The 27,964-nt window shown below is 36.8% G+C and overlaps 1 long non-coding RNA gene across 2 annotated transcripts in view; it reads left to right on the top strand.

Annotated features, from left to right (window-relative positions):
* The window catches only part of LOC129058153 (uncharacterized), a 159,064-nt gene that overhangs the window by 87,863 nt on the left and 43,237 nt on the right, over nt 1-27,964 (top strand). For both annotated transcript variants that reach the window (XR_008523052.1, XR_008523053.1), the window contains exons 3-4: nt 12,107-12,146; nt 17,534-17,892. This is a non-coding gene — a long non-coding RNA (uncharacterized LOC129058153). The remainder of the gene's footprint in view (nt 1-12,106; nt 12,147-17,533; nt 17,893-27,964) is intronic.

Below are 27,964 nucleotides of genomic sequence, written 5' to 3'. Positions count from 1 at the left end.
TAGAAACCGTTAATGCACAGATTCATATTCATAGTGAACTCCTTATACCTGCCTTTGCCTAGAACTAACTGGTGGTGAGATGGGTAATAGACACTGCTCAAGAAGGCATAAGCACTATTTTTGCTGTTACCTGGAATCTTCCAGGGCTGTGTTTGTGGCTGCATTGTGAGGTCTGTCTCTGAAGCTGGACTGCCTTCCCGTGTTCATGCAGTCACTATTCCTTGGGTTGGATCTGGCATGCCTCCTGGTTGTTTTTGTTTTTCTTCCCTCTAGTGTTTAAATCAGGTACAACATATCCAATCCTTCCTAGCATTAGGCAACTTGAATCATGAAACTAAAAATGCTAAACATTATCTTTGCTATAATTCAGTTAATTTCTCATTTTAAGATGCCCCCAAATCTCAAGTGATTCATTTAGGAGGCAAGTCTGTTTGTTTGGATTGAACAGAGAATTACTGTTTTATTTCAAAAGTCCACCTCTGGTTACATTATGTATCTTATGTCTAATTTCATTAATGATATTTTCTCTTTCACTGCAATTAAATTTAACCAAGGTTTGTTATTATATTTTCTTCAAAACTAGCTATTGAGGCTACTTGTCAACACTACTCCTTTTATATTTAGGAATTCATAAATTTAAATATGTATCTCAATTTTGCTAGAATTTTAGATTATTTTCAAATTTTCAAAGATGGATATTTAGTTTACATTTTTAAAAAGAATAAAGTCTAATAATAATAATAATGGTAATAACTTATCTCTGAGCTCAGCTTGGTGATAGCCTTTGAATCTTTATGTAAGCCACATGGATAAAAGTCAGACAAGTAGATATTTACAGTTTTTAAAAATCTGTAACTCATATGGTTTTCTTTGTTTATATATTCACTATAATAAGCATTTCTATTTCAATCATATTGCAATAAAAAGTATGTGGTGTAAAAATGGGAAAACTTGGAACTTTTGAGGACTTACTCGTGATCTAATGTCTTCCATGAATCACTTGTAATTTTTAAAAAAATTTGGTGATGGAAGGTTTTTATTCTATCAACAGGATCCAAAGGTTGATTCCTATTGGATCACCTTTATAATTTATATTATAGAAATATTTCAGGTCCGTGTTTATGTTTCATGAACTTACATTGATAAGGACTATTACTTGGGAATTATTTTTTATTATTCCATTTTTGCTCATTTATTTTCATATATAACAAAAGTAATGAATGTTTATTTGGGAGACCTGATAGCTATTGAGAAACACAAAAAATAAAATGAATTACTCGTAATATAAGAAGAAAAGTCAGCCATTCAGAAATATGAGTATTCCCCTTCCCATCTTTTAATATCTATATGTATACACACATATATATGTTAATATATGATAGACGGCCTGATGCCATATAAAGTATATTTATTCTAAACAATAGCGAGTAAATTTCTTTTTCCGGTTTTTAATATTCTTTAATTGGAAAGTCAAATAATATGAATATTTTGCAGCTCTTTAAATATATTGCCAAATTGCTTTCTAGGAAGATTGCATTGATTATACTTCCACATAATATGTATAAAGTGTCTATTTTCCCACATCTTTAATTCAACAGGATATTATAATTTTTAAAGCTTACTGACTTAATTGATAAAAATTGTCATTACCATTTTCATGGGCTTACTTTTGATGGCTAGCGAGGTTTTTTTTTTAATCTACTTACTGTGTGTTTTCATTTCTTCATATTTATAGAATAAATTTACTTTCCTTGTCACTTTTTCTATTAGGATTTTCTTGATTTTTAAAAAATTTTTATTTATTTAATTTTTTTGAGACAGAGTTTGGCTCTCGTTGCCCAGACTGGAGTGCAATGGCGCAATCTCAGCTCACTACAACCTTCGCCTCCCAGGTTCAAGCTATTCTCCTGCTTCAGCCTCCTGAGTAGCTGGGATTACAGGCGCCTGCCACCACGCCCAGCTAATTTTTTTGTATTTTTAGTAGAGACAGGGTTTCAGCATGTTGGCCAGGCTAGTCTCAAACTCCTGGCCTCAGGTGATCCTCAGCCTCCCAAAGTGTTGGGATTACCAGTGTGAGCCACTGTACCCGGCCAATTTTTCTTTTTTTTTAATTGATTTATATGTGCTCTTTGTATATCAAATATACTATGCCAAATATTAGCAGTGAAATCTATAAAGCCAAAGCAGTTAGAAGTACAGTCAAAAAGGGATCAAAATCACAACCACAGTGAATTACATGTGCTCCATTCAGTCTTTAACATATCTTGTAGCCCAAAATAATGGGGTATGGTGGATATGAAAAATAATAATAATAGAACTAATGAGTTTTATTTTTATTTTCTTGTTCTTTCTTCAGAAATATTAGTTATCTGTATACCAGATCTCTGTTGCCTGATAAAGAGGTATTTTTTTCTTGTTGTTGGTTTTCATGTCTTTTTTTCTTCTTCATCTTTATTTTGAAAGAACCTTTCTACAGTGTTCTTTACCTCATTGTTTGAATTTTCTGAGTTGATGACTGTCTGGGAAGCATCTAAATGTTTATAATTATGTTATGCCACTTTAGTGTCCTCAAGTTGTTGCCTTCCTTTTGTCAAATTCGTCTTTCTTCTCAGTTTGCTATCATATCTCTTTTTTTTTTTTTTTTGAGATGGAGTCTCACTGTGTTGCCCAGGCTGGAGTGCAATGGTGCGATCTCGGCTCACTGCAACCTCTGTCTCCTTGGCTCAAGCGATTATCTTGCCTCAGCCTCCATAGTATCCTGGATTACAGGCGCCTACCACTATGGCTGGCTAAGTTTTGTATTTTTAGTAGAGATGGGGTTTCACCATGTTGGTCAGGCTGGTCTCAAACTCCTGACCTCAGGTAATCCACTTGCCTTGACCTCCCAAAGTGCCGGGATTACAAGTGTGAGCCACTGCACCCAGCCATCATCTTTTATGCCTTGACTGATAAAAACCATGTTTGATTTTACTGCCTTTAGATGGAAAGAAAATCTTCCCATTTATAGTGTCTGGACCTAAACCTAAAAGTGTTTTTTCTTTCCTGTAGTAATTTCTATTTCTTCCTCTATCTTTCTCATGCTAAGTTTCTCTCCTTTTATGTTGTATAATATTTTGATATTCTTTTTTGTGGTTGCTGTTGTTTATTCCCGAATAAAGTCAGCTCTATCTTTGCCTACTACTTGGCCAAAAGATAGCATGGTTCTGCCACTGCTTTGTAGATTCTGTTAGATCATTTCTTACAGCAAGTTCAAGAACCAGATTATGCAAATTGTTATTACTAATCCATTGCTCAACTAGTCTAAGATGTACTAAAAACAGGAAATTCATCTTCGTTATATAAAATATCTGTACAGAAACATTTGTGTAAGAGGCTAGGTTTCCCAGATCTGGACTTTTGTTGAAGCCTGACCTGTTCTCCAACTATTGGTTTAGCTGCATCTGGAATCCCTGCTGATGTTAGTACCAGCCAAGGTGTCGGTGTCTCAATTGATTAGGGAAGTTCCATTAAATCTAAGGAATGAATGTCCCATGGTGGATATCAGCCTGCTAAGTTAATGAGAAGCTGAATCAGCAAAATCCATAGCCCAGAGGTTGACATGTGGTTTATACACATCCACTCTCAGCCTTCTCACAGATGCCCCTGCAGTCTGTTAAACTTTGAAAATCAAAAGCTCCAAGGAAAACGGCATTCCTTCCTGCCATGCTCCTCTATGATCTTGGTTCCCTGCAATTGCGCTGGTGTCTTTACTGGCCCTTTGGTATTTCCATGTGTTTGCTTTATGCTGCAGCGTCTCTTCATTAGACAAAGTTGACTTTCTTGTGTGGCTACTGTTTATCGTTCTTATCAATTTACTCCAATGAGAATGAAAGAGATACACCAGGTGGCATTTGTCATTTTATCACTACACAGTGTGGGGGGAATTTCTTTATCAGTACCATAGATCCCTTGGATGTTAGAAGTTCCACATCCTAAGATCAAAATCTGAAGGGTCACGTTAATAACAGTCCTTAGGCCGGACGCGGTGGCTCACGTCTGTAATCCCAGCACTTTGGGAGGCCAAGGCAGGTGGATCACCTGAGGTCAGGAGCTTGAGGCCAGCCTGGCCAACATGGTGAAACCCTGTCTCTACTAAAACTACAAAAATTAGCTGGGCATGGTGGTGCGTGCCTGTAGTCCCAGCTACTCAGGAGGCTGAGGCAGGAGAATCGCTTGAACCTGGGAGGTGGAGGTTGCAGTGAGCCAAGATCGCATCACTGCACTCCAGGCTGGGCAACAGAGCGAGACTCTGTCTCAAAAATAAATAAATAAGTAAGTAAGTAAATAAATAAATAAATAAATAAAACAGCCCTTAGTACCAATGTTCATGCCCAGGAGGTCTTCATTCCTCTAGGGCAAGTCCGTTACTCTAACAGTCACTCTCTTATTCTGATTCCTCGGTTCTCTGATGGATTTAGGGAATCGCTGTGGTTCGTTTCTTAAAGAGTGTTTTAAAGGATAGCCCTGGCCAGGCGCGGTGGCTCACGCCTGTAATCCCAGCACTTTGGGAGGCCGAGGCGGGCGGATCACGAGGTCAGGAGATCGAGACCATCCTAGCTAACACGGTGAAACCCTGTCTCTACTAAAAATACAAAAAATTAGCCAGGCATGGTGGCGGATGCCTGTAGTCCCAGCTACTCAAGAGGCTGAGACAAGAGAATGGCGTGAACCCGGGAGGCGGAGCTTGCAGTGAGCCGAGATCGCGCCACTGCACTCCAGCCTGGGCAACAGAGCGACACTCAGTCTCAAAAAAAAAAAAAAAGGATAGCCCTGCAATGGCCAAATATAGCCCCTAAACTGAATCCAAATATTGGCCCAGTCCCCCAGTGTACTGCAAGGTCAAGCACCTCCTTGCATCTCTGTCCTAAACGCCTCTCTCCGTAACATTTTTCCCCATATTTCACTCATCTAGGTCCGTCTCATTTCTCAAGGTCTTGGCTGAAATATCACCCTTCTTAGAGCAGAGTCCTCTAATCACCCTGTCTAAATTAAGCTTTTCATCCTGTTATTAACGACAGCAACTCATTTCCCCACTTTGTGGCATCGATTGCCACAGGTATCCTTAAGTACAAGATTTCTTGCTATTTTAACTTTTGATATCAAAATTCAGATCCCAAATATATTTGAATAAATTTATATATATATATATCTGCTGCATCCAAACTTCTTCTCATTATTCAAAATATAGAAACCAATTAAATTCAAATAAAATAATATTTTTCACTAAATATCTCATGAATAGAATAGGTTTGATAGTAAAAGAAACTTGTATTTATGGTTTTTCCTTACTTCTTTGTCTCTCCACTGTGAGGACAAGATCTCTCTTATTTACCCTTGATTATCTAGTACCTTGCAAATAAATACCTGAAATAAACATTTTTTATATAACCTACAAGCTTTGGTTGCACTATGCATCTATTTTTCTTAATTCTCTAAGATTAAGAATTAATCTTAGAGATTGGTTGATTTTAGTATTTGTCCCTGTAGTCTCTGAATGGATGTGTCAAGATGGATGCTAATGGGAACACGAGTGGGGGTCCAAGTGCATGGTTTCAGAATGAATTTAATGTGCATTTGTATGAGAACTAGCATACAAATGGTACGATCAAGTTATCCTGCTGTTAGTATAAGCTGAGCTAGGAGCAGAGGGGCTGGAATGAATTCCTTTTACCTACCTGTTTGGGGCTGTTTCGCTTGCTTCAAAGTCTGATGCCTGTGGCATGTTGTTCAAGAATATCTGGCCAGGCGAGGTGGCTCACGTCTGTAATCCCAGCACTTTGGGAGGCCGAGGCAGGCATATCACCTGAGGTCAGTAGTTTGAGGCCAGCCTGGCCAACATGGTGAAACCCTGTCTCTACTAAAAATACAAAAATTAGCTGGGCTTCATGGCAGTCAGCTGTAATCCCAGCTACTCAGAAGGCTGAGGCAGGAGAATTGCTTGAACCCAGGAGGTGGAGGTTGCAGTGAGCCAAGATCATGCCATCGTATTCCAGCTTGGGGTACAAGAGCAAGACTCTGTCTCAAAAAAAAGAAAATGTCTATCTTATCCCACTCCACCAATATTTTAACTAATAGAAATTCCCTGTGAAATTTAACATATGGACTTCATTTATCCTTATAATGCTGCCAGAATCTGATTTGTCATTTGTCTGGAAGAGCTAAAGAGCAAGCTCAGAAGACATAAACCAGGCATAGACCAGCAAACTAGAGTTTGCTGTCATGCCAGTCCAAAATCCCAGTCTGCATTGAACTGGATTGTGGAGTGCTTTTTAATTGTGACCTTATAAATGATTTGGCCTTTCTCATTGTCCAATTGAATTTAAATAGTTTTCTAGATTTAACGTGGAAAATGAGATGACATGATTCACTGCCAGTGGACACTGGCTGAGCACACAGATTAGAACTTTTTGTAGTGTGAAGGTAGAAATGCAGACATAACTTACAGGCAGCTGTGGAAAAGAAAATGCAGGCCAGCTGGCTTTTCCAGAAGACCTAGAAAAAGGCCAATTGTCTTCTCCCATGAAAGTTTCTATAAGTTGAGGGCTATTTGGGGTTTCCCTAGAAAATAGTGCCAGGTAGAAAAAAGAGTCCAGACTATCAGACCCCTGTAAGGGGTGAATAGAGTTTCACTAAAGGAAAAACTGAGTCTTGAGAGAATGGGCATCCTGGTGGTCTTTGTGTTCACAAAGTGGGGTTCTGGAGTGATGTTCAGGCCCCAGAGCAGGAAAGCCATTCAGACAGGAAGGCCAGCTGTGAAACCAAAATGCTTTCACTTGGATAAACACACATTTTTTAGGGAAGTGTTGAATGGAACTCACTAGATGCTTTTCCATAAAGCAGTAGCAGTGGAGTGAGGCAGATCTGCAAAGCTTCTTACGTGACTCAGTATGGGACCTTGGGCCACATTACAATGGTTGGAAAGGTTTGAGGCCACCTAGGCTTTCCAAGAAATATTACAACACAGCTTAAAGTTAAGTAATAGATACTATCAGGAGAGAAAAGGGGAATGCAAAAGATCCCAGATTGGCGTCTACTTAATCAGAAACAATTTTGAGAATTTGAGGGCTCCCAGAAGATAATCTAAAGCGGTTTAGTCTACATCTGGAATGCGAGAGTGTTTGGGTGTGTGAAAGTTACCTGAAGAGATTATTTAAAAATACATATTTCTCTGTCCCATCCAGACTGACTGCATAGGAGCAATATGGGTTGTTGCCTTGTTGTCTGCATGTTTTGAAATTAAAAATGTACAGCATGATGAATATAGTTGAAAATAGTGTAGTGTATTCTAGAAATTTGCTAAGAGAGTAGATTTTGGGTGTTATCTGTGTCTATTTAAAGTTCTCCAGTGATTCTGTTTTATAGTCAGGTATGGGGATCTCTGCTATAGGATATAAGAATACATAAGAAAGTCTTTAAAAAGGGAGGTCATATTTTCCCAGTGCATTTTTAATGGAAAGATTTTGAAACATTTACATTAAATTGTAAACTCATCGAGGTCAGGGATTGACTCACACTTCCTTGTATTTTGTCCACCATTTTCAAACTCATCTTCTTAAGCTATTGCTTTCATAATATAACTCCCCTTCTTAAAAGCTTATTATGTTTATCATATTGATTTATTTTCAGGCATAATGCTTGGACCAGACTTATGCTTTGCTGTAAACAACTAGAAAACAGAAAAAATACATAAAATAACTGTTGGTACTGGATAACAGGAATCATAGAACTGAGCCTCTGAGAAAGGACACCAATGAGGTGACCACTGTCATAGCCATGGCTTTCTGCCTATGTACACACTCTACATTGTGGCACGTGAAAGTGACTCCAAGCACAGCACATTTGTCCTGTTGAGTGGAGGAGAAAGAGCTCAGTGTTTAGTGAAGCTTGGGTGACTGGAAATGTCGGGGCAGAGATTAGGATAACAGGGAATTGGACAGAAAAATAGCACGAGAGAGGTCCACAGAGTTATCCTTGAGTCTTTGGCTAAATATCAAGCCACACATGCTTAAGGTAAAATTCCCTGAGCCCAAGCATAAGAGGACCAGGATGCTATATGCTGAAAAATTCCCAGAGCTCACATAGGGTTTGTTTATATTTGAACTCTGATGAGCCAAAACAGACAGAACTTTCTAATCTTTAGAGTATTCAGCAGAAATCCTAGACAGGCCACATCTTAGCAGTAGGGTTAAATTGTCCCTAGGGTAATGGCTACCCTAGACCCAAGCTATCAGAGTTTAAACATGAACCTCAAAACATTTAAGCTGTTAAGCAATAACAATCTTCCAGAAAAACATTCAACATTCTATTAAAAATCAAAGTTCAGATATGCAAACACATAGTATTTGGAATGCCCAGCATGTCATAAAAAATTATGAGACTACTGGAAAACAGGGAAATGTGAACCATAACCAGGCAAATAAAATCAGTCAATAAAAATTGACTAAAACTGAGCCAGATGGTAAAATTAGGACTCAAAGACTTTAAGATAGTTATTATAAATATGCCAAATATAATCAAAGATTCAATAGAAAAACATGAATATAGTGATGAGAGAAATAGAAGATATAAAAAATTTAAGAAAAAATTCTGAAGATATAAAACGTAGTATCTGAAACAGAAGAGTTCATTGCTTATTTAGCAGAAAATTAGGCACCACAGGAGAAAATATCTGTGAATTAGAACATAGCAATAGCAACTATCTAAATTACAAGGCAGAAGGATAAATTTTTTTTTAAAAGTACCCCCTGAAAACCCAAATAGACTTCTGAAATGATGATGTTGATGGTGTGAAGAGCACCATAGATCCTCACCCCAAGGAAACAATCGTAACTGGCGCCTGTAGTCCCAGCTACTCGGGAGGCTGAGTCAGGAGAATGGCGTGAACCCGGGAGGTGGAGCTTGCAGTGAGCCGAGATCGCGCCACTGCACTCCAGCCTGGGCGACAGAGCGAGACTGTCTCAAAAAAAAACAAAAAACAAAAAACAAATTATAACAGTCACTAGAAATTGTTCTAAGTGTGTACAGCAAATGGGGAAGTATTTATTAAGAAAACTACTAAATTTTGAGAAGAACAGTAAGGGTTATGGCATTTAAGCCATGGTCCACCCCTTATCCCCAGCTAACTGAAAATAAGTGAAGGGTGTGGCCAAGAACATAGGGCTCCCTAAACCCCAGCTCTTGGTCTAGGACCACAGTTATCATAACAGTGTAGTACTGGCATAAGAAGAGATGCATACATCAATGGAATGGAGTTGACAATCCAGAAATAAATCTTTACATTTATGACCAATGATTATGACAAGAGCACCAAGACAATTCAACGGGGAAAGATAAGTCTTTGCCAAAAAGGATGCTGGAACAACTGAATATCCACATGTTAAAGAATTTAGTTGGGCCCCTTCCTACACCATACACAAAAATTACCTCATTATGGATCATAAACCTAACTGTAAAAAAAAATACAAAACTCTTGTAAGAAAACATAGGAATAAATTGTGACCTTAGATTTGGCAGTGGTTTTGTAGATAGGCCCCAGAACCACAAACAACAAAAGACAATGTAGATAAATTGGACTTCAATAAAATTACTTTTGTGCTGCAAATGATACTGTCAAGAACATGAAAAGATAACCTATATGAGAAAATATTTGCAAATCATGTATCTTATAAGGGACTTATATCCACAATATATAAACAACTGTTACAAATCAATAACAGAAAAATAAATTTTAATTAAAAATAAGCCAAGGATCTGAATAAATGTTTTTCCAAAGAAGATATAAAAATAATCAGAGTACATTAAAAGATGCACACTGTCTGTGATATTTAAACTTTATGTGTCAACTAGACTGGCCTAAAGATACCCAAATAGCTGGTGAAACATTATCTCTGGTTGTGTCTGTTAAGAAGTTTTTGAAAGAGATTAGCATTTGAATTGGTAGACTGAGTAAAAAAGATTGTCCTCACCAATGTGGGTGGACATCTTTCAATATGTTGAGGGTTTGAATAGAATAAAAAGGAGGAAGGGTGAATTCATTATTTCTTCTTGAGCTGGGACTTCAATCTGTTGAGGATTTGAATAGAATAAAAAGGAAGGAGGGTGAATTCATTCTTTCTTCTTGAGCTGGGACTTCAATCTGTTGAGGATTTGAATAGAATAAAAAGGAAGGAGGGTGAATTCATTCTTTCTTCTTGAGCTGGGACATTCATCTTCTCCTGCCCTTGGAAATCAGCAATCCTGGTTCTCCAGCCTTTGTACACAGATCAAGACTTACCATTGACTCCACTGGTTCTCAGTCCTTCAGACTTGGACTTGAATTACAACACCAGCTTTCCTGGGTCTCCAGCTTTCAGATGGCAGACCTGTGGAACTTCTCAATCTTCATAATTGCATGAGCCAATCACTTTATCTTTCTGTCTATCTATCTATCTATCTATCTATCTATCTACCTACCTACCTATCCATCTATCCTATTGGTTCTGTTTCTCTGAAGAACACTGACTACAGAGCAACATTAGCCAGTAGGGAAATGCAATTCAAAATCACAATGGGATACTACTACACACACCCGCTAGGATGCTTAGACTAAAAAAGGCAGGCAATAGCAAGCACTGGCAAGGATGTGAAGGAATGGAAACCCCATATACTCCTCATGGGAATGTAAAAGGGTACAGCTACTTTGGCAAAAAATGATTAGCAAGTCCTTAAAATGTTAAACTTATTGTTTCCATATGACCTAGCAATTCCATTCCTAGGTTTATATTCAAAAGAAGTAAACACACATCCTCACAAAACCTCATAAATGGATGTTCATAGAAGCATTGTTTACAATTTCCAAAAATGGAAACAATCCAAATGCCCATTAATATAGTCAATGGATGAATAAAATATAACATATTCATACAATTGAATAATATTTGTCAAGTAAAAGGAATTAAGTTCTAATACATGCTACAATTTGGATGAACTATGATAGTATTATGCTAAGTAAAAGAAGCCAGTCACAACACATTACATATTGTAAGATTCCGTTTGTATGAATTGGCTGGAATCAGCAAATCTATACAGTCAGAATGTAGATTAGCATTTGCCTAGGATGCACGTTGGGGGTGGGAGATGACTCTTTGCTAATTGGCATGGGGATCTTATCAGAGCACTGGAAATGTTCTAAAATTAGATTGTGGCGATAGAAGCCTAACTCTCCGAATTCAATCAATGAATTGTATAGTATGTGAACTGTATCTCAATAAACTATGTCTCAATATATATCTTAATAAATGTATATCGCAATAAACTCTAAAAAATTTTTAGGTTGCCAGCATTATGGTAAGAGCTTTTGGTCTATTATATCCTTTTGATTTGTATCTGTTTTTCTGATTCTTGTATCAGGGTTTTTTAATAAGGTGAGATGGATCTTAGGTAGTTTGTATAAAATAGTTCTTACAGGCTAGCAACTTTTAGGAAGTAATAGGTTTTCAGTAGATACTGTAATTTAATGAATTATCTATTCTCATTTCCCATCCTCCAAGGTTGAATTTGATTATTTGTGTTTTTCTAGAACTTTCACTTTTATCTAGTTTGCAAATTGTTAGTAAATATTTTATAACTTTTCCTTTAGGTTTTAACAGTTTTCTAAGGTATCTTCAATATTTTTCCATGTTAATTTTTAATATTGTATAATTTTGTGTTAATTCTGGATCAATCTAGTCAGAGACTTTAATTTTTAAAAGAAATTGTTTTATTCATGATTTCAATTATTTTTTCTTAATCAACTAATTTTTTACTCATTTTTTTCCTTTTAAGTTTTTCTACTTATTCTGTTCTTATTTTTTCCTTAATTTGAATGTCATGTTTACATATTTTTAATCTGGAAAGGTAAATAAAGACTTTATCATACAGAAATTTTGGGGCCATCATCCTCAGGAGACTTCAGAATCTCAACTTGGTATTTCAAGTATTTATAGCATTTCTTTAATTCTATTACATTTGACTTACTTTTTGTAAAGATGTAAGCCTTTAAACAAATACCACATCCATCATTTCTAACCTAGAAAATGTTATTTTCCAGAATATGGTGTGGAGAATTGGCCCAATAATTGAATAAGATGGTATGTATTTAGTATAAAACATTCTTTTCAAAAAAACGTTTTAAGTAGTTGCAATAAGCACTCTCTTGTTTGGCAGCACATGTTCTAAAATAGCTTAGAATGCATCCTGATCCTTGAAGAAGCTTTATGATTTCCAGATTATGAAAACATCATGTCTTGATAGTTGGCATAAATGAGCCATCTTTCATCCAGCTGTTGGTAGAATGCAGGGAGACAGGAAAAGGAAGGCATGCATTTAGGGAGTATCTGATCCACTGGTGTGGAAAGGTTCACCAGGTGTTTGGAGGCCGCTTCCAGTTCCAAATATTTTGGAAAGACTGACTGCCAGATTAAGATTGGAATTGAATTCAATGAAAGAGGCAAGGATAGCTAGGATTTATTTACTCCAGTCTCAAGTTTACCAATACAGAAATTGTGTCCTAATAATTGTTGATGATGTATTAAATATTTCAACACTTTCCCATTTAGAGAAAAAAAAAAGCACAGCTCTCTGCCAGTGCTCATTTCTGGGGACAAATGGGAAATGGGTTAAAATGAAGCTTGTAAATTATGTGGTCCTGATCTAAAACACTGGAATTGTCCATAGAGAAATAAAGCATTGCATGTGAAAATCTTTATAAAGCAACATGATGTATTAAGAAGGTCATGGACTCTGAAGGGGGCTAGGTAATACTAGTGTTTTTATCTCTGTCAAACCCTGATCTCTCTACATTTCAGTTTTCTCATCTCTAAAATGAAAATAACATTTTACAAATTGCTTCATAAATTGCCTTGCATGTGTCATGCAAATGTTAGCCAGGGGAGGTAAATAATTTTCAAGACTGTATTACTCCCAAGCAGTACATGTTTTCACTTATGCTAGAGGCAGGATTCAAACCCAAAATCTCAGAAAGGCCCCCATTTTGCTATGCTAGTTTTCAATATATTAATCTGCATGCAAGAAACTGCTCTTCCATTGTTTGGCCTCAGTTTCTCTTGCTCTATGGCCTCTCTTATAAAGTCCTTTCCACCATGCAAAGATGGTTATTATAGTATATTTACCTTCCTGAAGAACTCTTTGGGAAGATCAGTCAAGGATGTTTTATTGCCTAGATATAAGACCAAAGATAAGATGGACAGAAGCTCAGCTCTCTGACCTATGCCTAAATTTCTCCCTGCCCCTCCCCCATAATTCTTTGGAAACATCACACTTGTGATTTTGTTTTATCTTCATACGCAATTCACACAACACTTGTCACACCTTTAAATTTAGCTTATAGGCCAATGAGGTCAAGACAGTCTGTTGTGCTGTCACCTGCCTCATATTTTTCACTCAGCAGACAGAATATCCTCCAATTGCTTTCCTAATTGAAGCAGCTGTCCTAATTAGCAGCTCTAGCACGACGGTTTCTCCAGGTCAAACACTTTTGACCTGCCACCTTCTGTGGCAATATTTGATTGATGTTTTCAATTACGGGCTATAAAGAAACACCATAAAATGTTAAGATAGTCTGAGAGATTTTGATGTTCTCTTAATATCCAGATGGTTTGCTTCTTTTCCAAAGCATCCCATAACTTCTGACTCTAACAAATTAGATTTTTAGGAACTGATGAAAAGGGTCAGATTCTAGTATTTTCTACCATCAAAATATCTATTACCAACTAAAAGTCAAAATTCCAATCTTAAAGCTACAAGATGTTTTCTTTTTAAAGGAGTAGGAATAATGTATTTTTAGGCTTGAAGCCACCTTCTAGAGGGTGCAATGTTGGGTCAACATGTCGCTTTTTGTTGCAGTGTAAGACGTTAACTGTATTCTAACTCAGTGATGAAGACTCTTTCATGGATGTCTACATATTGTGGCATATATCCTTGATTATCAAAGTGAGGTCCAAGGTCCAATAGCATCAGCATCCATGGGAGGTGGTCAGAAATGAAGCCACTAAGGTCCCACCCTAGACCTACCGAATCAGAACCTGTATTTTAACAGAAGTCCTGGGATTGGTATGCACATTAAAATCTGAGGCCTATAACATAGAGGACTTCCATGCAAGTGAGATACCACAGGGAATTCTCAGAAATTCAGGGGTAGTAAAGGATACTTTGCAAGAGCTGAAAGCCTTGAGATAGCTGGTGGTAATAGTCACAAACCATTAAATATGTGTTGTTTCAGTTAATGTGACTCAATTTTAAAGCCAAGTGCTCAGAGTCTGCATCTCTGATAGGTAGGACAACCATGAAATGTGCCATTCAGATATTTCCTAACTCAAACTGTGGGCAATTTACTTACTTTTTTTAAATTAGAGATTTTGATAAAAATGAATAAAGTAGTATTTTATTAATGGAATTTATTCACTTATTAACAAAAAAAATTGAGCTTTTGTTATGTGCCAGGTACAGTGTCAGGCACGGATAACAAAAAGGTGAATGGAATATGGACTTTGTCTATATAAGACTCATAATTTAGTTAGGAAGTCATAAAAATAAACCTATAATTATAATGTAAGTGTCCTTCTAGAAGGAATCACAGGCTACTTACTGTGGGATCATGTAAGAAGAGCCCTTATAGTCTCATGCTAGGACAGGGGTTTTGTTTTAGAGGTCCACATGAATTGGATCACTTTTCAATATTCACAATGAAAAACACAGGTTAGAAGGGGCTTTAGAAATAAAGTAATAGTATTTTTTTAGGACAAGAATTTAGGACACGTAATTTGTCAGGTACTATTTTATGTTCAAAGACAAAGAAATGATGTATTTTCAATAAACGTTGCCCTAGAAAATCAAAATATACTATCTACATATTGACTTTGACCCAGTCATGGAAATGTTTTATAGGTCTTTGTCTAGCAAATTAAAGTGGGGAAGTGATGATTTTCTAGGCTAAGGAAATACCTTAGTGAAAGGCAAGAGGTTTGGAATAATATTCATTTATTCAATTAGTACAACACTAACTGATTGAGCCTTACTACATATTAGCCACCGATAATAGCAAAATAGTGCTTTTATGAGGCTTAGATTATAGTAGGGGAGATGTACAATAAATCAGTAAATATATAACATTGGCCAGGAGTGGTGGCTCACGCCTGTAATCCCAGCACTTTCCAAGGTCAAGGCAGGTGGATAACAAAGTCAGGAGTTCGAGACCAGCCTGGCCAACGTGGTGAAACCCCGTCTCTACTAAAAAAATACAAAAATTAGCCAGGCATGGTGGCATGAGCCTGTAATCCCAGCTACTCAGGAGGCTGAGGCAGGAGAATTGTTTGAACCTGGGAGGCAGAAGTTGCAGTGAGCTGAGATAGCACCACTGTACTCCAGCCTGGGCGACAGAGCAAGACTCCATCTCAGAAAAATTAAAAAAAAATATATTATATATATAACATGAAAGCTGGTAATAGGTGCTATTACATGTTTAAGATGTCAAGGAAACAGAGTTATGGAAGAGGCATTACCATTTTCCATTTTATAAACAGGAGTCAGAGAAGACCTTTAGAAAACAAGTGGCCTTTGATCTAAGAAGGAAATAGGAGAGTAGGGCACAGAGAAGACTAGATGAAGAGCTTTGCAGGCAAGAGTGTACCTCGTGTACTGGAGGTATTGCAGGGAGGCTCAGGAGGCTAGGAGTGGAGTGACCCAGGTGGAAGTTGGCCAGATGAGAGCGGAGATGTAGCTGGGGAGGGGATTGAGGTCAGGATCACAAAAGGCCTGGTTGGTTATGATAAACACTTTGAATTTTATTCTGAGGGAGATGGAAAGCCGTTAGATGGCTTTGAGAAAAGGAATGGAATGATCTATTTTATATTCTAAAAGCATAATTCTGGTTGCTAGGCGGCAAACAGACTGTAGTGGGACATAGAAATGGCAAGATTCAGTGAGGTACAAAGAAGGCATGGACTTATACACCCTAGTCTCATGGTGTAGTTGCAAATAAGATTCAGTGGGATGATTTATAGTTCTGGCCTTCTTACTGTCCTGCAGAGAGACCTGCTTAAGTGGAATATAGTTGAAAGCATCATGACAAAGTCTCCAATAGAAGGACCCAGGCCCTGAATTGCTCTACATATTTATAGAATAAGGGAGTCCAGCTAACCATAGTCAGCTATGTAGCAAGAAGAGTTTATTGGATGATGAAATAGCCTGCAAGAAAGGCTGATCCTCTAGACCTCTGTCTCTGGAAGCATCTGTTTTTTTTTTTTTTTTTTGAGGAATTTTTTCTTGTTTTAAATTTTACTTTAAGTTCTGGGATACATGTGCTGAACGTGCAGGTTTGTTACATAGGTATACATGTGCCATGGTGTTTTGCTGCACCTGTCAACCCATTATCTAGGTTTTAAGCCCTGCATGTATTAGGTATTTGTCCTAATGCTCTCCCTCCACTTCCCCCAACGCCCCCGACAGACAGGCCCCGATGTGTATGTAGTATTCCCCTCTCTGTGCCCATGTGTTCTCATTGTTCAGCTCCCACTTATGAGTGAGAACATGCGGTGTTTGGTTTTCTATTCCTGTGTTAGCATCTTGTTTTCTCATTGAGTTAACTCAGACTTGCTACCGAAAAAAGAAGAAATGAGACTCCAGAGCCTTCTACTTGCTTGTATCTCTCCTCAACCAATTAGGAGACTATTTGATAGTCCAGGCAGAACAGCATAAAATATGAGAACCTGATGAAGGTGGAGAGACTGATGGGAGTGATTTGGAAAGGAAGGCTGGGGTCAGATTGCAGAGGGCTCACTTGTCATGATGAGCTGTTTGAGCTATATTATTCAGAAACATCGCTAGACTAGGCTGGACACAACAACCACCCAGAGCATCCTGGGGCATCAGAGCAGCAGTCAGCCAAGTTGCTGACAACTCCGTATGCTGAATACACAAAAAGATGCATAAATGGTGAATTGCTGTGCAAATGCAAGCAATGATGAGAGGTGTGACCATTTTTGAATTTTCTCTAGATCACTCTAAGTCCCCATATTTAATGTTTCCTATGTCTTAGCAGCATACTTAGTTTAAAGATATCTTGAAAAGATATTACAGGTTTAATCAGAAAGGCTTCAGAGGGCAATGGATAGAGAAATGATCTGAACACAGTTTGTAGACCACCAGTCCCACCCCTGGGTGAGTGCATGTGTGAAGGCAGAGTCACAGGTGTGAGTAAACACACACCACAGGATGCCCAAGTAGAACTCATGGCCTAGAACAGAGAGATTTTGCTGGTGAGTGGTGGGGTTAAGCTGAAAAGCTTTTAGGGAGAAACAGATGCAGGGTGCTGTGAATGTTGGAGTATTGGGGACCAATGATAGCATCGTAAGATAGATATCAGCAGCCCCCACTATGGCTGTTCAAAGATTTTGAGAAAATTTTGAAACCATGCCCCCTAGGAGTGAAGGAACCAATGACTAAGTTGTTTGGTTTACAGGATAGCAGATAAGAAAAGAAACAATTTTCTGGATGCTGAAACTCAAACTATGCCCCCAAAGACTAAGAAACCAGTAACTCACCAAAATTCTTGAGTTTACAAGAGAGCAGAGAAGAAAATAAACAACCGGCTAAGATGCTGAAACTACACTGAAACTTAATGGCTTAAAACAACCATTTACTTGGTTTACAATTTTGTGGATCAAGAATTTGGAAGGGATTGGCTGAATGGTTCATATCTGTTCTACTTGTGAGATCAAGAAAAAACTGGCTGAAATCAGTTGAAAACTAAGATGGCCGACTGGAGTTTGCATAGAACAAGCTTACTTGTGCATGTGACCCATGGATTTGCATGAAGTGGTAAGTGTTCATGCCCAAGGACTTGGCCACATCTTCCCTTTCTTCCACCAATCACCTGCTAATCCCAATATCCATCTTCTAATCCATCCTCTAGTTCTTTTCTTTCTTTTTTTGAGATGGAATCTCATCCTGTCTTGCAGGCTGGAGTGCAGTGGCTCAATCTTGGCTCACTGCAACCTCTGCCTTCCGGGTTCAAGAGATTCTTCTGCCTCAGCCTCCTGAGTAGCTGGAACTGCAGGCATGTGCCACCATGCCCAGCTAATTTTTGTATTTTTAGTAGAGAAGGAGTTTCACCATATTTGTCAGGCTGGTCTTGAACTCCTGACCTCGTGATTGACCCACCTCAGCCTCCCAAAGTGCTAGGATTACAGGCATGAGCCACCATGCCCGGCCCCTCTAATTCTTTTCTAATAAAAATTCTGCCTTAAAAACAGCATGGGGAGACAGATTGGAGCTTGACACTCCTGTCTCCTTATGAGTTGACTTGCAACATAGAACTTTCTTTTCTAAAAAAAAAAAAAAAAAAGTGAAAACAACAACAAAACAAAACCAAAAAACCCAAAACCAAATGTCATAGTACTGGCTTCCAGCACATTGGGCAGTGAGGCCCCATTAGATCTATAACAATTTATTGAATTAAGTTAATTAAGTTCATTCCAAAAGTTCTGTGATTTCTTAAAGACATCTCATTCTCATGGCTGCCTCTGTTGACACTCCTGCTTCCTCCCCTAAGTTTTTGTCCTGCCATATACCAAGTCCAGATAGGAAACTTGGCCCCTTATCAATTTTACACACAGCTCACATATGCACACTCCAAGGTACTTGGGAATCAGCAAGAATTTACTGTGGCCCTGAGATCTCAGAGAAGAGTAATTTTTGCATTACACAGCAAAACGAACTTAAAAATCAATTCTGGTTTACAATTGCTGAGTAAAAACTACACTAAAACATAATGATTTATAACAACCGTTTTACTTAGTTCTTAATTTTGTGGATCAAGAATTTGAAAGAGACTGGCTGAATCATTCATATCTGTTCCACATGGCATCCTTGGCGGGTCTGTAAAAAAACAATTGGTTGACAGTAAATGTATGAATCTATTTCTTTACATTCTTTTCAGTTGACCTATATGCCTACCTTATTGTCAATAACACTGTCTTAATTATTATAGTGATAAACCAGGTAATGAAAGCCATCAACTTTTTTATTTTCAAAAATCATTTTGTCTCTTTTAGTTATTCCCATTAAAAAAAAAAATAGAATCATCTTGTCAACTTCTACAAAGAAATCCTGCTGGGATTTTTACTGGAGTTGCATTGACTGTATAGATCAGGGGTGTCCAATCTTTTGGCTTCCCTGGCCCACATTGGAAGAAGACTTGTCTTGGGCCACACATAAAATATGCTAGCACTAACAATAGCTGATGAGCTAAAAAAATTGCAAAAAATCTCATATTTTAAGAAAGTTTATGAGTTTGTGTTGGGCCACATTCAAAACTGTCCTGGGTCACATGTGGCCTGTGGGCCACAAGTTGTACAAGCTTGGTATAGGTCAGTTTGGAGAGAATTGACACATTAACATTACTTAAGCTTCTGGCCTATAAACACATTATATATTTTTATTTAGGTAGTTATTTAACTTCTCTCAGCAATATTTTGCAGATTTAAGGTATAGCTCTTACATACATTTGATAGATTATCCCTAACTATGTCAGTTTTCTTTTGAGGCTATTGAAATGGTATTTTCATTACTATTGCTAATATTTGTTGTTAATATATAGGAATACAAATGATTTTTGTATTATGGCTGCTAAGGGGGCCTTACTAAACTCACTATTACTTCGAATAGCTCTTTCATAAATTCCTTAGGATGTCATCAATAGATGATCAACTGGTCTGCACTCATAAAGATCGTTTTACTTTTGTGTTCAGCATGTCTTTTGCACATTCTTGCTTCAATTCCTGTCTTAGACAGGAAGGCTTTAGTTTTCACTGTTAACTGTGAGGTTAACTATTGGTTTTTAAATGTCCTTTGAGAATGCTCCATTCTAGTTCTTGTTCATTGAGAGTTTTTATTATGAATGAATATAGTGTGGAATTATTTTTATATGTTGCTGTATGTATTTTGATTTTTGGGGCCATATTCATAACACATATTGGTCTTTGGTTTTCTTTTTTGGTGATGTCTTTGCTTAGCATTGGTATCGGAATAATATTGGCCTGGTAGAATGAATTTGAAAATGTGTCCTCATCTTCTATCTTATGGAAGAATTGGGAAGAATTCAAATTAATTATTTTCTAAGTGTTTGCTAGAATTCACAGGAGAGCTATCAGGCCTCAGCTTTTCTTTCTTGGAAGTATTAAAATTACCAACTAAATCTTTTTACTTGCTATATGTCTATTCAAGTTATTCATATCTTCAAACACTCTTGGTAGCTTGAAATTTTCTAGGAACTTTTGCATTTTATATAGGTTACCTAAAATTGTTGACATTTTCTTGTTCATATTTTTCTCTTATAATTCTTTTTATTTCTGTATAATTGGTAATGATATACCATCTTTCATTTCTGATTTTACTACTCAAGACTTTTTTCTTTGTCACTATAGATAAAGTTTTATTAATTTTGGTCTTTTTTGGAGAACCAATTTTTGGTATTGTAGATATTATTGTTTTTCTATTCTGTCGTATTTATTTCCATTCTTATTTTATTATTTCCCTTGTTCTGCTTATTCTAAATTCGGGTTGCTCTTTTTATTCTTGTTGCTCATGTAGAAGTTTAGGTTATTGATTTGAGATGAGTTTTGTTTTTTAACATAGGTGTATGCTCTAACTGCATCCCATGTATTTTCATGTTGTTTTCTTCAATTCCATTCATCTCAAAGTGTCTTTTAATCTCTCTCATCATTTTTTCTTTGACCCATTGTTTATTTAGGAGTAATTTGTTTAATTTCTACATGTTTGTAAATGTCCATAATTTTCTTCTGTTATTTATTTCTAATTTCATTGTTTTGTTATTTAATTATAGCTTTTGTGTCTTTGCAATCCTTTTAAATTTATTAAAGCTTGTTTTATTGATTAGTATTTAATCTGTCTTCAAAAATGTTCCATGTACCATTGAGAAGAATACAGACTCAGTTGCTTTGAGTGGAGTCTATTAGAAATGCATGCTAGGTCTAGTTTGTTATTAATATAATGTTGCTCAAGTCTAAAACTTTGCAAACCTTTATCTACTTGTTCTATTCATCATTGAAATTGTGACATTGAAGTCCCCAACTCATATTTAGAATTACATATTTCTTCGTGAAATTCTATGAGTTTTTGCTTTGGGTATTTTGAGCTCGTGTTTAGGTATGTATATGTTTATAATTGATATATTAATAATATCTTCCTGATGGATTGACCTTTTATCATTATAAAATATCTCTTTCACTCTCACTAGTAACTTTTTGTTATTGCTTTTTAAGTTTATTTGTCTGGTATTAGTATTTTCACTCCAGTTCTTTTATGGGTACTGTTTATATATTTTTTTCATCCTTTTTCCTAGCCAAGATTATGACCAAAATTCAATAGTCCAAGTGAACATATCCCATCTTCCATGAATCTGTAGAGAAAAAAGGTTTGGAATCAATAAGTTTGCATAACACTTGGTTTATCCTGTTAATTTACCTTGCGTAACAATGTTGGAGGTGTACTTCGAAAATCTCATTTTGGCAATCAAAAATCTTCCAAGCTAACCAGGAGAGAAAGAGAGAGTCATTAGAAGAAGAAGAAAGAGACAAAAAGAGTGTGGCAGTAAGTGGCTCCTGGCTTTCAGGATTTTTGATTTAAAAGTTTTGATTGAAAGTTGTCTATGTCCAGCAGTCTGCTGCTTGACCTGAATTTCTAGAGATTTTTTTTCTCCTTCATGATGCTTTCTGCTTCTGGAGAGCCCAAAAGATTTAATTTTAGATTATCCATTGGCACAGAGGCCTAGGAAGTTGTCATAAGATGTCTTCATTAGGGAAAAGTAGTGTGAAGGTCTATTTCCTGGAGTTTCACTACAGTATTTATGTTTAAAAAGTCACGAATACTCTTTTAACAAGTCATTTGATAAAGTCACTTCCAACAGGGTTTTAAAAAAGGCTTACATTTGTGGCATTTAGAGTAAAGTCTCTGGGCTAAAGGCTATGCAGTTGTTCCTGTGACTTGTCTTTAATTGGGATAAATATTATAAAGGTTTGATGCAGCATACCAGCTTATTACCAATCTGTCCAGGAAAGCCACTTGGACAGGTTGGTGATAAGCTGCTATGCTGCATCAAATCTTCATAATATTTATCCCCATTAGACTACAAAAAAAAGTCAATGTCGAGGGTAAGAGCTAACATCTCTAGACACTCATGGTATGTCGTGACCCGCTCATTTGGGGGTAGTCTCTGACTTCATATTACAGTGAGCTTGAAGGATAGGAGAGCTAAGAATAAAATTCCAAAATATTTGAAACTAAATAACACATTTCTAAATAGCCTAAGGATAAAAGAAAACAAGGAAATTAAACTACAATAATGATAGAATTTAAAATAAAAATAACATGTATCAAAAACCCTATGCCAATAAATTTAGCAACTTCAATGAAATGGCCAAATTCCTTGAAAAACACAAATTACCAAAACTGATAGAAGAGGAAATAGAAAATGGGAATATTCCAATATCTATTAAAGAAATTGAATCTGTAATCAGCAACCTCCCCTAAGATGGCTTTACCTGGGAATTCTACCAAACATTTAGGCAAGAAGTAATAATAATCTTACATCTTACATAAAAGAGAAAAAACATCATATATCATCAAAATTTAAAAGTCTGCTTTCAAAAGACAGAAATAGGAAAATGAATAGACAAACTATAGGCTGCGAAATAGTATTGAATATAATCTTTTGCAAAAAATGTGTACTTATCAAAGAATACATATGAAATATATATCTAGGATATATACACATGTGTCTGTGTGCGTGTGTGTGTGCACATATCTTACAAATCACTGGCATCCTGAATGTGTAAAAAAAACTCCTGCAAATGTTTGATAGAATTAATCTGGCCTTGGAGTTTTTCTTGTGGCCAGCTTTTTGGCAGTTTCTCATAAAGTTGAATATGTGTTTATCATATGACTCAGAAATTCCACTTCTATGTATTTATCTGAGAAAATTAAAAATACATAGCCACAAAAATTTTACAAGAGTGTTCAAAGCAGCCTTATTTTTCATAATAGCTCCAAATTGGAAATGATCCAAATATCCGGAAAGAGAAAATATATAAACAAATGGCGGCCTATCTATAGAATAGAATAGTACTCAGTAATAAAAAATAATAAATTAGTAACATATGGAACAACAAAGATAAATTACAAAAACATCTTACTGAGCCAAAGCACCCAGACACATTAGAATAAATAGGACATAGTTCCATTTATTTGATGTTTGGGGACAGACAATCTAACCTCCAATGCTGGAAAAGAGTACAGTAATATCCCACAACAAGGAAGGGGTAGATTGGAACTTTCTGGGTTCCATTAACAAGGGGTAGAATGGAACTTTCTGGGTTTACAGAAATGCCCATTATCTTGTTTTGGCTGGTGGTTACATGTTTTGATACAATTATTAAAACTTATCTAACTAAACACTTAAGAAAAATTAATTTTATTGGATGCAAATTAAACATCAAGAAAGAATCATAATTTCCCTTTGGTATAAAATCCCTTCTTTTTCATCAACAAACCACTTCCTCCTCCCCTCTTCTCTAATGAAATTACATAATTTAAAACAAAGATTCTATTAGCCAACCATGATATAATCCATTTTCAGAATACGGAGTTGACATATTTCTATATCTATATGGTAATTAATAGGTTTTGAGGACTTAATAATTACACTGTCTTCATACAATGAGACATAAAATGTTAGTGGTCCTGAATTAATAACCACTTTGAAGGCCACCTTTCAGCTGTCTGTGGGGTAAAGCCCAGTGAGATTTTTTTTTGAGGGGGGTCACTCTTTGAAGTTCGACATCAAAACCTCGACCAGAAGATTGGCAGGAGTATCACATGGCAGGCTCTGTCCACTAACATATCCACTTAAGTTTCTAGTTAGAACCTATGTTTGAGGTGGACAATTCAGGTTCTGGAAGGCCAGCATCAGTGGGCTTTTAAATGGGAACTGTAGAAACAAAAGTGTTGTGTTATGAACATTATGAGAAAATTAATGTTTCTTCTCGCATGTTTCCTTTCATCCTTTCCCTACTGGAACTATTATCATCAAACCTCAAGGTGGAGCTATCATCACATAGTTTCTCACTGGCTTTTCTGTCAGTGCAAACAACAAAAAAATAACATTGCAGTTTGCAGGTGTGTTTCTTCTTTGATTCCTTCCCCTAATTATACTTATTATTTTATAAACTCCATAGAGCAAAAGTAACAATTCACACAAAACACATTTTGTATTATGACCGGGTAATCATTTTTCTCTTTCCTCATAAGTAAATTTTATAAAATAACACATTTGCTATGTTTGAGGAACTTTCACAATATCTATACTCCTTTAGGTCATTTATCTAAATGCTGACATAAAACATTAAATTGTTTTCAGAGTCCATTAGTTTATTTCAACCCACAGTTTTAAAAACATATGCTAAGGATGCGCTACTCAATACAATACACAGTAGTCAAACATGGCTACTTATATTTAAATTAAAAGTAATTAAATTAAAGATTCAGTTCTGTAGTTGTGTTATGTGCATTCATGTACTCCATAGCTACATGTTGGTGCCCATATTGGGTAGCATAGATATATTTCTATCATCACAATAATTTTTATTGGAGAATGGTTCTCTAAGGTAACTATAATTCTCATTTTTAAAGAAAAAGAACATATTGATGATAATAATATTTTAAGCAGAAGCAGTTCCTGATTAGAGAATCATCCCTTACTTTCTTGCACTTACTTAGTACTGTAACAATACATATTTTTGCTGACTTGTAAGGTGGTTTTTGTATTTAAAATTTCCCTGTTATTTTTTATGTTTAATTACACACCCAAATGTAACTAAGTGAGCATTCTGAGCACCAGAAGTCAAACCCCATGGTCAGATAAACACTTCTCTGTGATTCCACAGGTCAACATTTATGGGCCCAGTACATACTGTTAACGATAGAGCAAAATTGGCTTACATGCAGTAGTAATTCTTAAGGGTTAAGCCCCAACACATATGTTTGTTTAAAAAGAAAATGTAGTGTGACCTGGGGAATCTACTTTTTTTAAAGCTCAAAATAATTCTTATCTGCCCTACAGTTTAAACACCACTGATAGGATTTATTTATATGTCAGAGTATAAGAAAGTAATTTTAAAACTAAGAAGTTTTGTGCAGCTATTCATGTCAAAAAGGAATGCTTACCCTCTATTTCTCATGTTTTCTTCAAGGGGAGGAAAATTCTAGTTCCTTAGAGGGTAATGAAAGGGAGAAACACCTCTGTTCTCTTTCATTTCACTCCCTTTCCATTTCTCCCCGTGGAATGAGAAATGACTTTTCTGGTTGGTGACACCGGAGAAAAGAGTCAGCTTACATGCCCCAGCCCCTTTGAGATTCTCTATCATATTGTGAGAGGCTGGTCTCTAAGGACACAGACCTTTTCTGCTAATCAGTCCATCATATCTGGACATGTCAGGAAACTCAACTGTGACCAACGTTCAAGACACATTCTCCAGTTCAGCTTGATCAGCAACAGTGATGATAATGTGCTTCTCATCCATTCGATTCCACACTCAAGAGCTTGACGCTCTCAAGCCCTAACATGTAATGGGGTAATAGCTAGGACCCAAACCCAGATCAGTTGTTTGGAAGGCAGTATGCTCAGTTCCGTTCTTCATCTGTTTGACATCTATCTGTCCCCATGCACACACATACACCACCACAACCACACTCACACACCATTGTTTTCTACACACGATGGAAGGAAACTTCATTGTTTCCTTCCTTTCTCTCCTTGAATTGGAGAAATGCACTTGAGGGATGGATGTGTGCTGCTTCTGGTAAAGGAAGTATGCTTTGGAGTGTGGAATGACTATGGGATGGGGAGTTGGGAAGAGAAGGTCTCCCCAGAGAGACCCTTGGACAGGCCCTCAGTTCACTCAGCTTGGAAAGAATTGTCTCCCATAAACTTTCAAGTGACAGAGTGGGCTTGTCATGTTGCTGTTCAGTGTTTTACCTATTTCTTTGTAGAAGAATACGTAGAAAAAATAAAAGAATGCAGGAGAACCCTACTGGTCAGTAGCTTGATGTACCCACCTGTTGGCTTGGAATCCTCTGTGACCAAATGGCATCCAAAGAAACTGTAGTTATGGTTCTTTGTTTAAATGTATGTTCATCTTATAAGGTGTGTATTTATTTTTGGGAACAAGATGGGGTAGATAAAGAGAGGTGAGAATAAACCGTATTGGTTTGGAAAAATTAAGAACACCAGTAAAAAGTGAAAAAAAAAAAAAGAACAGAAAGCACTGATGTGTTATTTTTAATCATACACAATAATTACGTTGAACAACATCAGGATTTAAGATAATAGGTGTGTCAGCATTCTCAAGATAACAGCCAACTATTAAGCCTCAACTTCTGAATCCTGGGAGATGAAATGTCTGGATGCTTCTGTCAGTTACGAAGTGGTGGTAACAAGTCACAATAAGGCAAATAGTAAAATAAGGAGGAAAACCCATGGCCAGGATGTGATAGACAACGGAGAAGAAGGGGGAGGGCATAAGCAAGGAAAGAGAGCAAGGGAGGGTGTAGAGAAGAGTATTAACTCTGCATATTGTGTATTAACTACACCCCCCTTGTGGAATCCGGTCTTATTCTGATTGCAACATGTTTAAGTGTGTGTTTGCGGGGAATGGACATGAATGAATACCCAAAATTCCTTCCCACTGGTGGGGTACATGCAAACATAGCTGAGCCAGAGAGCACGAAGCTCATGTGAAAGACTTCCAAAGGACTCTCACCATTCATGGGACCCCATGTTGCCACTGTATGGTACCACTTTCAGGAATGAATTTCAATTTTAAGTAAACTAAACCTCTTGTTTAAAGGAACACATCTGCAGTAGAGAAATAAGATTAAGCCAGCAACATTGACCTCTATTCTGAAACAAAAACAGTTGAAGAAATTTATAAATAAAGTAAATTATCCAGGAGAGGATGGATGGAATGGTGAGGGAATTCAAAATCATGTTCTCTGAAGACCTTTTTTTTAATTCTTAAGGGATGTGGAGGTATTTTCCTTTAAGAGAAGGATCATGGGAGATTGAAGTTTTGCCTTCAAATATTTGAAAAACTGTCATGTGGAAAGACTAGATTAGTCATCTGTGGTCCTGGCAGGTGAACTAATACCTGTGGTAGGAGTTATGAGGAAGTAAACTTGGCTCAGTATCAGGAGAGGTTTTCTGACAGCTAGTTTTCGATTCTTTGGAGCAGCATTTGTCATTGGTGAATATCTTCTAAGCTTTTACATTCGGCCTTTATCATTTCACTTCTTAGCTCTTCCTACAGACTGCTTATGGCATTGGTCAAAATAAGAGCCTATTCCCAGAGCAGCATGAGTTTCTAACTTTGCATAGAACACCACACAAATAAATACTATGTACTTAATCAATCACATGGAAAACTGATGCCAAGTATTTTTTTTTTATCACGAAGACAAGAGTCTTATGCCAACCTGGTAGACTTCTAGTATGCAGCTGAAAAATGCAGAGTTTTTTAGAAGGTCAAAGTCTCCTTTCTTGGACTCCTCCTCCTGGAGTAACATTCCTTGTACCTGAGACCTTAAACCACTTTTCAGTTCAAACCCGAATCTAGGACAGCATTTTAATAAAAGGCTAACATTGGGTAGTTGTTAAAACCACATGGTTAAAGTTTTTCCTGAGAGTAAAAATGTGCTTTCAAATGTTAATTAATTCAACTTCTTATGAATCCTGACAGAACAAAATAGCCAGCATGGAAAGAGCCATCACCACCCTCCACCTGAAAAGTTTTCCTGTGGGAAATGCTAAGAAGGATTC

This window comes from Pongo abelii, chromosome 11, assembly GCF_028885655.2.
Source record: "Pongo abelii isolate AG06213 chromosome 11, NHGRI_mPonAbe1-v2.0_pri, whole genome shotgun sequence".
NCBI classification, from domain to species: domain Eukaryota; kingdom Metazoa; phylum Chordata; class Mammalia; order Primates; family Hominidae; genus Pongo; species Pongo abelii.
The sequence above is the reverse complement of the archived record's forward strand: the minus strand, read 5'-3'. Positions and strand labels throughout refer to the sequence as shown.